The sequence below is a fragment of the Acipenser ruthenus genome, chromosome 22 (assembly GCF_902713425.1).
Source record: "Acipenser ruthenus chromosome 22, fAciRut3.2 maternal haplotype, whole genome shotgun sequence".
Taxonomy (NCBI): Eukaryota; Metazoa; Chordata; class Actinopteri; order Acipenseriformes; family Acipenseridae; genus Acipenser; species Acipenser ruthenus.
The window spans coordinates 14986934-14997174 of NC_081210.1; positions in this window are offsets into that span (position 1 = coordinate 14986934).

Sequence of the window (10241 nt, forward strand, 5' to 3'; positions counted from 1 at the left end):
AACTTGCAAAGGAGCGGGACACAGTGGGGTTAGTCACATATTTAAATAGTAAGGTCATTTAATGACATTACTAGCGAACAAAACTGTTAAACAAACCAGAAATAACAAACTGAACAAAATCTGCAAATGTATGATGTGCAAAAAAAAAAAACAAAAAAAAAAAACGCGGTATAATGTTTTCTACAAGTTGCCTTTACTTTCGTTTTCACTCAAATGATGTTCCCCGGGGGGTAGACGTACTGTACGGTGCACTGCAATAAGAACATAAGAACATAAGAAAGTTTACAAACGAGAGGAGGCCATTCAGCCCATCTTGCTCGTTTGGTTGTTAGTAGCTTATTGATCCCAGAATCTCATCAAGCAGCTTCTTGAAGGATCCCAGGATGTCAGCTTCAACAACATTACTAGGGAGTTGGTTCCAGACCCTCACAATTCTCTGTGTAAAAAAGTGCCTCCTATTTTCTGTTCTGAATGCCCCTTTATCTAATCTCCATTTATGACCCCTGGTACTTTTTTCTTTTTTCAAGTCAAAGAAGTCCCCCGGGTTGACATTGTCTATACCTTTTAGGATTTTGAATGTTTGAATCAGATCGCCGCGTAGTCTTCTTTGTTCAAGACTGAATAGATTCAATTCTTTTAGCCTGTCTGCATACGACATGCCTTTTAAACATGGGATAATTCTGGTTGCTCTTCTTTGCACTCTTTCTAGAGCAGCAATATCCTTTTTGTAACGAGGTGACCAGAACTGAACACAATATTCTAGGTGAGGTCTTACTAATGCATTGTAGAGTTTTAACATTACTTCCCTTGATTTAAATTCAACACTTCTCACAATATATCCGAGCATCTTGTTAGCCTTTTTTATAGCTTCCCCACATTGTCTAGATGAAGACATTTCTGAGTCAACATAAACTCCTAGGTCTTTTTCATAGTTCCCTTCTTCAATTTCACTATCTCCCATATGATATTTATAATGCACATTTTTATTGCCCGCATGCAATACTTTACACTTTTCTCTATTAAATTTCATTTGCCATGTGTCTGCCCAATTTTGAATGCTGTCTAGATCATTTTGAATGACCTTTGCTGCTTCAACAGTGTCTGCCACTCCTCCTATTTTTGTGTCGTCTGCAAATTTAACGAGTTTGCTTACTATACCAGAATCTAAATCATTAATGTAGATTAGGAATAGCAGAGGACCTAATACTGATCCCTGTGGTACACCACTGGTTACCTCACTCCATTTTGAGGTTTCTCCTCTAATCAGTACTTTCTGTTTTCTACCTGTTAACCACTCCCTAATCCATGTGCATGCATTTCCTTGAATCCCTACTGCGTTCTGTTTGAGAATTAATCTTTTATGCGGGACTTTGTCAAAAGCTTTCTGGAAATCTAAATAAACCATGTCGTATGCTTTGCAGTTATCCATTTTCAATGTTGCGTGTGGAAGCGACATCGTGTGAGAAGTACGTTAGCTCTAGACCAGTGGTTTTCAACCTTTTCATCTCAAGTACCAGTGTTTCCAACAGTTAACAGCTGTTGTAAAACCGAGACTTACGAACTCAGCATGTTTATATTTAAAATATTTTAGTGCTGTGTATGGAATTGGTGACCGCGCCTTTATTGTGTACAGATGTAATGGGTACGGTGTCCATTTTAGGACATCTTCAGGTATCACTCCTTCCTGTATCAGGCATCAGTCCTCCTCGAGTCAGTAGTCAGGCATTTAATCAGTTCATACATCAGGAAATGGTTGGGAGTTCCACACTGCCTCAGCAGAGTGGGACTTTATGGTAAAGGAATACTGCAGCTACCAGTCTCCTCTCTAACCGAGGAGTTTAAGTGCGCCAAGGTCAGACTGGAAATGACATTAGTAGAGTCACGCGACAAATGCGTAAGGGAGGCAGCACCTGTGTTGAAATCTGGAAGAAAGTGGGCGGCAAAGAAAGCTGTGGAAGGCTGCCCTTCGAATTGGTGATATCATGGGGCAAGTTCAGCATGGAAAGGGGGTTTTGGTCTCAGTTCAGCTCCTCCTACATGGCACAAGGCAGCCCCAGCTCAAAGGAGGAAGCTGGTAGTCAACGAGGTGCAAAAGCAGGAGAGGATGAGGTGTATAACGGCCATTTCCCAGGCCAAGCAGGGAGAATGGATGAGATGGGAGAGTGTGGAACAACGCAAGATTGGCTGGCAAGACCTATGGTCAATGGAACAGAGCAGGATCAGTTTCCTCATCAGGTCAACATATGATGTTCTCTCATCACCACAGAACCTAAACCTCTGGGTAGGAGAGGATCCCTCATGTCCTTTGTGTTCATCACCTGCAACATTAAGGCACATTTTGACAGGATGTAAGGTGGCTCTTAGCCAAGGACGGTTTACTTGGCGCCATGACCAGGTGCTGCGATGTTTGGCCTTAGCATTGGAAGACAAGCGTAACATGACCAATAAGTTGCCACCTGTTCCATCAAAACATTACACACAAAAGACAACATTCCTCCGCCCAGGAGAGCAACCACCAAAAAAAGGTGTTAAAACCAATCCTCACCCAGGACAACTGGAAGCTGCTAGAGACTGGAAAATGCTGGCAGATGTTGGTCAATGGCTTATTTTTCCACCTGAGATTGCCGCCACTAACCTTCGACCAGATATTGTCTTGTGGTCTGGATCAGCACTCCTTGTTCACCTGGTAGAGTTAACAGTGCCATGGGAGGATGCTGTAGATGAGGCGTATGAGAGGAAGAAACTGCGGTATGCTCAACTAGCCACTGAAGCGGAACAGCGAGGATGGAGAGTCCGGGTTTACCCAGTGGAGGTGGGTTGTCGAGGAGCACACTCTACAAACCGGTTTCTCAGAGACGTCGGATTCAGTGGCCAAGAGTTGCGTCGCACATTGAAGAACTTATCTGAAGCAGCAGAGAGGAGCAGCAACTGGCTGTGGTTGAGACGGAAAGATTCTGGCTGGGGATCTCAAGCACAATAGAAAGAAAGAAACGCTGATGTACAGGTAAGTAAGCTGGGCTGAGTTGAGTGGGGGATGGAGGGGGGTGATGCTGGGACGCCAGAATCACCATCGAGCCCTCTTGAGGTGTCGTGGGCTAGTCGACGAAACACTGAGGATGGAAGGTGCCCACTTGAAGACCCCAGAGATGTACCCTACTTAGCTCAATCCAGACGGTTGTCATGCTGATACGCTGGGGAGGCCGCACTGTGGTTGATCCCCGGAGCCTGCATCGCAGCCTTTGTGTGTGCTGATGCGCCAGGGAGGCAAAATAAGCTGATCCCTGGAGCCAGCATTACACTTCAACCATTGACACCAGACAGAAGGATAGCTACATCATCATATGGAAGGAAACGTAAATGGATGGAGACACATATGGATCACATTAGTTTACTGTAACGCTACGTCTTAGTTGGTGCTTATCTTGGCGAGAGCCGAGTTCAAATCAGCATGAAGTTTTAACATCTATTCTCGTGTAATGGAAATCAGTCCTCTTCTGGTCACGAATCAGGCATCAGTCCTCTTCGGGTCAATTGCAACGAACTGCAAGCAGCGTACTAAGTGGGGATGATCCCGTGGTTAGTACGGAGGTCTGTACTAAACCAGTACGCAAGTTAATTGTAAACACAAACAATTGGGCTGCTGAAATGCTCAGTATCTATTGCATTTATTAAGATAGTCTGAAATCCAACTTTAAATAATTCCATGTTAAGTCATATTCAGTAGATTCTTGTTAATTGCATAGCCCAGGTGCCTAGTGTAGCAGTTTTATGCAATTACCAGCACATGCAATTATCAGTAACATATACATACACTGTAATACTTTTCATTGTCTACCTGATAATTGAATCCAATTGTGAAGTACATTTCTTTTGAAGATGTATGTTCCTTATTCTGCTTAAATGCATTCACAGGAATCTACTGCATGTGCATTTTCATAGGAAATGTGCTTCACTTTTTTAAACAGTAACATATCATGTATGCAAATAATTGGAATGCACTGTACTGGGATAATTCTTAAACCTCTGAAATGAACCTCCAGTAATATTATATTGGCACACCGTGGTTACATTGCAAAATAATAATAATAATAATAATAATAATAATAATAATAATAATAGTAATAATAATAATAATAATAATAATAATAACACCGTGTAACAATATATATATATATATATTTTTTGGTTCCTGGGTAGTAAGTGTTATTTCCTAATTGCTTATGCCTCAAAAGTATAGAAAATGGCTATTATTTTTCAGAACATTCCAGATAGATTCAGTGCTGAGTAAACTTGGAGTAACTTCTAGAACTTTCTAGAACTTTCCAGTAATATAAATAGTAGTATAAATACAGGGGCCTTAAGCCCACCAGTTCAGTTTAGTTCCAGCTGCCTAAGTGGATACATATCTGCATTTTTCTGAGATGGCATCGAGGTCATAGGAGACTTCAAAATGGTGGCATTCCTGATGGGTCTCCAAGGCGGTTTTACCAAGTTTCCCTGCTATCTTTGCCTTTGGGACAGCAGGGACACCAAGGCGCACTACCACAGGCGGGACTGGCCACAGTGGACCGAGTTCTCTGTGGGGAGGAACAACGTCAAGTGGGAGCCACTGGTGGACCCCCGGAAAGTGCTAATGCCACCACTGCACATCAAATTGGGCCTTATGAAACAATTTGTCAGAGCTCTAAATTCAAGGAGAACATGGGAGCGTACTCGGAGGAGCAAGGCGAGCGCTTCCACCAGGATATACTGGACTTTGAACACCGCTACCAAGGACAGTATAACGAGAACATGATGGGAGACTACATTTGGGGGCTGATTCGTGAAAGTGATTTACAGTATAATCGTAAATATCGAAAAACTACTCACTTCTAAATCTTTTGTAGTCATTTTTGTATTACTTTAGTATAAATACATGTTAATTTGGATTCATATGTTGTTTTTTTCTGACTTTATGTGAACGAAAAGACACAAATTCGCCCGTTTTCTCATTGGAAATAGGTAAATTTCAAAATATCACTGTCTGGTCACAAAAGCAAAGTTTGTGGGGAATAATAGCCATTTTCTATACTTTTGAGGCATAAGCAATTAGGAAATAACACTTACTACCCAGGAACAAAAATTGTGTTACATAGTGTAATAATAATAATAATAATAATAATAATAATAATAATAATAATAATAATAATAATGTGTAAATGTAGATTTTTCTTCATTTTCCAGAATATACACTACCGGTCAAAAGTTTTAGAACACCCCCATTTTTCCAGTTTTTATTGAAATTTAAGCAGTTCAAGTCCAGTGAATAACCTGAAATGGTACAAAGGTAAGCGGTAAACTGCCAGAGGTTAAAAAAAAAAGTTTAGGTTACCAAAAACTGAAAAGTAATGTACATTTCAGAGTTATACAAAAAGGCCTTTTTCAGGGAACAAGTAATGGGTTAACAACTTACAGCTGTTCTGCAGCAATGGAAGTAAATTAAGCCTTGAAAGTTGATGCTAACAATTCCTACAGGTGTCCCAACTTTTGTTGATTATTACAAACCCTCTGTCTGTATAAAAGCAGTGTTGGAACAGACTGTGTTACTACACCCTCTTAAGCATTATTTGGACAGTATTGTGCTGCAGGAAGTAGTATATTGCTCTCATAATGGTGAGAAAAAGGCAATTAACAAAGGAAGACAGACAGACCATTATAACCCTTAAAAGTGTAGGTCTTTCCTTTAGAGAAATTGCAAAGAAAGCCAAGGTGTCAGTGAGTACAGTTTCCTACACCATCAAAAGGCACTTGGAAACTGGAGGAAACTCTGACAGGAAGAGGTCTGGCAGACCCAAAGTCACAACAGAATCAGAAGACAAGTTTCTGAGAGTCAACAGCTTGCGTGATAGGCGGCTCACAGGACAACAGCTTCAAGCACAGCTTAACACTGGTCAAAGTAAGCAAGTCTCAGTTTCAACTGTGAAGAGAAGACTTCGAGCTGCAGGTTAGACAGGTCGAGTGGCAGTAAGAAAGCCATTGCTAAGATGGCAAAATAAGAAAAAGAGGCTTTCCTGGGCCATGAAGCACCGCCAGTGGAATACTGAAGACTGGAAGAAGGTCTTATGGACCGATGAATCAAAATTTGAAATCTTCAGTTCATCACGCAGGGTTTTTGTACGCCGTCGAGTAGGCGAAAGGATGGTTCCTCGGTGTGTGACACCAACATGGAGGAGGAAGCGTGATGGTCTGGGGCTCTTTTGCTGGATCCAGAGTCGGCGACTTGCACAGAGTGAGTGGCACCCTGAACCAAAACTGCTACCACAGCATTTTGCAGCGCCATGCAATACCCTCTGGTATACGTCTAGTTGGTCAGGGGTTCATCCTACAGCAAGATAATGACCCAAAACATACCTCCAGGCTATGTCAGAACTACCTTAGAAGAAAAGAACAAGACGGTAGGCTTCAAATCATGGAATGGCCAGCACAGTCTCCAGACTTAAACCCCATCGAGCTGGTTTGGGATTAACTGGACAGAAGGGTGAAAGCAAAGCAACCTACAAGTGCAACACATTTGTGGGAACTTCTGCAACAGTGTTGGGAAGAACTTTCCGAACAATATTTGATTTCCATTGTAGAAAGAATGCCACGAGTGTGTTCGGCTGTTATATCTGCAAAAGGTGGCTACTTTGATGAGTCAAAAATTTAGATTCAATTTTGTTAAACAAAATGATTCCATGATTTCTTTTTTATCTCCAATTGTTTATTTGTTCTATGCTTTAATTTCAGAGTACATTGAGACATTAAACTGCGTAAATTTGAATAAAAACTGGAAAAATGGAGGTGTTCTAAAACTTTTGACCGGTAGTGTATACTGATGCACAGTGAAAATGCAACAGTCACTCAATGGACACATACAAAATGTTATTTTATATATATATATATATATATATATATATATAGATCGATAGATAGATAGATCAATAGATAGATAGATCGATCGATCGATAGATAGATAGATAGATAGATAGATAGATAGATAGATAGATAGATAGATAGATAGATAGATAGATAGATACTGGTGCACAATGAAAATGCAACAGTCGAAGTTTTACATCAATAGCCCATTGGGCACATACATAATGTTATTTGCATTTTAAATAGTGAGCAGATAGGTTTGTTGATTGTTTGAGTAGTATTGTTCATATTGATTTCATAAAAGTATTGTTCATATTGATTTCATAAAAGCACCAGGTGCTCAGTGTTTGGTATTTGAGTGGAGTTAAAATTGCCAAAATGAGTTGATTATGAATCTGTATAAATAGCCATTCAAAGAGACATGATTTTAATCAATGCAAGAACAGCGAAAGATACGACCATGCCCCGCTTGAGTAATGAAGATCGACTGGTTGCCATTGGCATGATTGAAGGCGGCCTGTCTGTGAGAGAAGTTGACCAGAGAATGAGATGTTCTGCTTCAACAATCAGCAGACTAGTCCAGAGAAACCAGGAAACCAGCTCTGTGAGGGGCAGGCCACGTCCTGGAAGGCAGAGGGTCACCACACCGGCCCAGGACTGTTATGTTGACTGTTGTGTTGTTCAAGCCAACTGGTGGGGAGGTGGAAGTGTGATGATGTGGGGAGGAATCTCCTTTAACATAAGAACGCCTTTGGTGAAGATTGAGGGCAAACTTACTGCTCAGCGATACCTTGACGAAGTCCTCGAGGCAACCGTTTTTCCGTTCCTGCAAGCCAATCTGGAAGTGTCGATTTTCCAGCAGGACAATGCAAGACCAAACAGTGCTAGGATTACAATTGCATGACTTCAAGAAAACAATGTCGAGGTCTTGCCGTGGCCAGCTTTTTCTCCCGACCAATAGAACATCTGTGGGATGAAATCGCCAGTGTCATCCACAGGAGACAACCGCGACCAGCCAACCTTCGCCAGCTAGCTGCAGCTGCACAGGAAGAGTGGCGGAACATTCCACAGCAGTCTATCGGCTGATCAGGTCTATGCGTCAACGCTGCCAGGATTATGTTAATGCTCAGGGAGGTCATACCCGATACTAACTTTGTGATGTTTTCATTTTGACAGTGTGTCCCGTTTCATACTGAAAACGTATCATGATTCTTTGATCTGTATTTTTGTTTACATTTTCTGTGACTTTGTTTGATATCTATGTTTAAAATATTTGATTATTTGACACCTGAGTGTGCATTTCTTTTGTGCATCAGTATATGTTCACTGACTGGCACAACACTTACACACTGCTCTTAGAACTACATTAATTTCCTCTGCAACAAGTATTAGGCCTCTCACTCAAATTCTATGCAGGCACAGACTCTTGTGGGCCTAGGTGCCCTAATACCTGCTGCACAAGAAGTGATCTTATACTGTGGCAGTCAAAGTAAATCTAACATCTGGAGAAATTCTATAGAAATCAGTGGTCGCAGCTGCCAAACCGGCATGATGTCACAACGTATCCGCCTAGTAAAGGAAGGCCTTGGACATTATGAATAAATCTGAGGGAACAAAATGTTTTCAGACAGAAAAAAAATACATTCAGAAAATCCTCTGAAATTAAAAATGTACCTTTGAAAACCCTCTGCCCATTTCTTCCCTCCAGACTGCCCTAAGCAGAAATGTGAATCCACTAGCTCTGGAGGGAACACCTCTGATGTGGCAACACTGATTGCAACGAAGTAACTGCTGCTGCCCTCTGCTTCCCAATCCTGGTCCTGGGAACCCCCTGTGTCTGCTGGTTTTCATGCCAACTGAGTGCTCAATTACTTAACTAGACCCTTCATGGAACTCATCATTTGCTTAATTAGACCTTTGTAATTGTTTTCAGCTCTTAAACAGTTGCAGAGTTCAAGTTACGTATAAAATGGTACAGCTAATTGAAATAGGCAACTGTTAAGAGCTGAAAACAATTAAAAAGTTTTAATTCAGCAAATCAGTTCAATTAAGGGCCTAGTTAAGTAATCAAGGGCTCAGTTGGGATAAAAACAGCAGACACTGGGGGTCCCCCCAGGACCGGTTTGGGAACTGCTGTTTAAATATGTTTATTTATTTTTAGAATGGGGTTTCCCTCTCCGCCCCTGTGTTATTTTGTATTTGTATTATGATTTATTTATGTATGTATACATGTCGGCGAAGCGCTGTATGTTTTGTTATTGTATTGTTTATTTTAAAACGTGTTCCGGCAGAGGTGAGATTGGTGCTCGTCTTCTGCCAGGAATAATTAATAAACTCGTGCAGATTGTGGCCGAGGGGTAATAGAATAATTACTAGCTAGTTAAAATCCTTGGCCACGATATACAAGCCTGCAGCTCTCTGCACGCAGTGTGGGTGTTCAGAGGAGGAACGAGAGCGAGCAGAGCAAAAAAGAAGGTAATACAGGATCAGTGAAAGCGATTGCCCAGCCTGACCTGTACTGTTTAGTTGTTTTGTGTTTGTGATTATTTTGTTTAAATCTTTTATTTCGCTCAGTGAGCAAGTGTCTTTTTGTTAAAACCTTTTATTTATTTTTGTGATTTAAATAAATGGTGCACCACGCGTCTTTTTGAACTGCAGGACCTGGTGTTAGTCTTTCCTTCCTGCTTCTGGCCTGACGTCACCACACACGCCATCCTGCCACAAGGATACTAAAGCACGGCACTAAGTTAGTCTAACAAGTTCTATATACTAAAGATTTACAGTACCGTACTAACTGGAACAAATGTGAAAAATCCCAAAATGTATCGACAACTTTTATGTAACAGAATATTCATAACCACAAATCCATATATAGTTTACCTATATTTTACATATGAAACACATATTTACATATAGCCTAATATATGTCATATCAATATATTCATATTTTTTTAGAATAAAAATAGTTTTTTTAAAACAGCTGTGTAATTATTCAATTAATTGTTTTTAAGTAGCTGTTGTATGACCTGTTTACTACATACAATGAACAAGAGTTTAAAATGAGGTATCGGTTTTCCAGGAATGGTGCGAGAAGATGAATTGCGATACTGGGAGCACGGCTGCGATCCAGGGGAAGAGGGGGGCACCCCATTGACCCCACACTGTAGGTTTTGTTAACACTGCGTTTTTTTCCCACTGGATCGTTTTATCGTTGTGGGGGTATATAACAGGGGGAGCAGCCCTGTACATTGATTTGTTTATTTTAGTTTAGAACGGAGTCCCCTCCGCCCCTGTGCAGTGTATTTTGTATTTGTTTTGTATTATGATTTATTATTTACATGACGGCG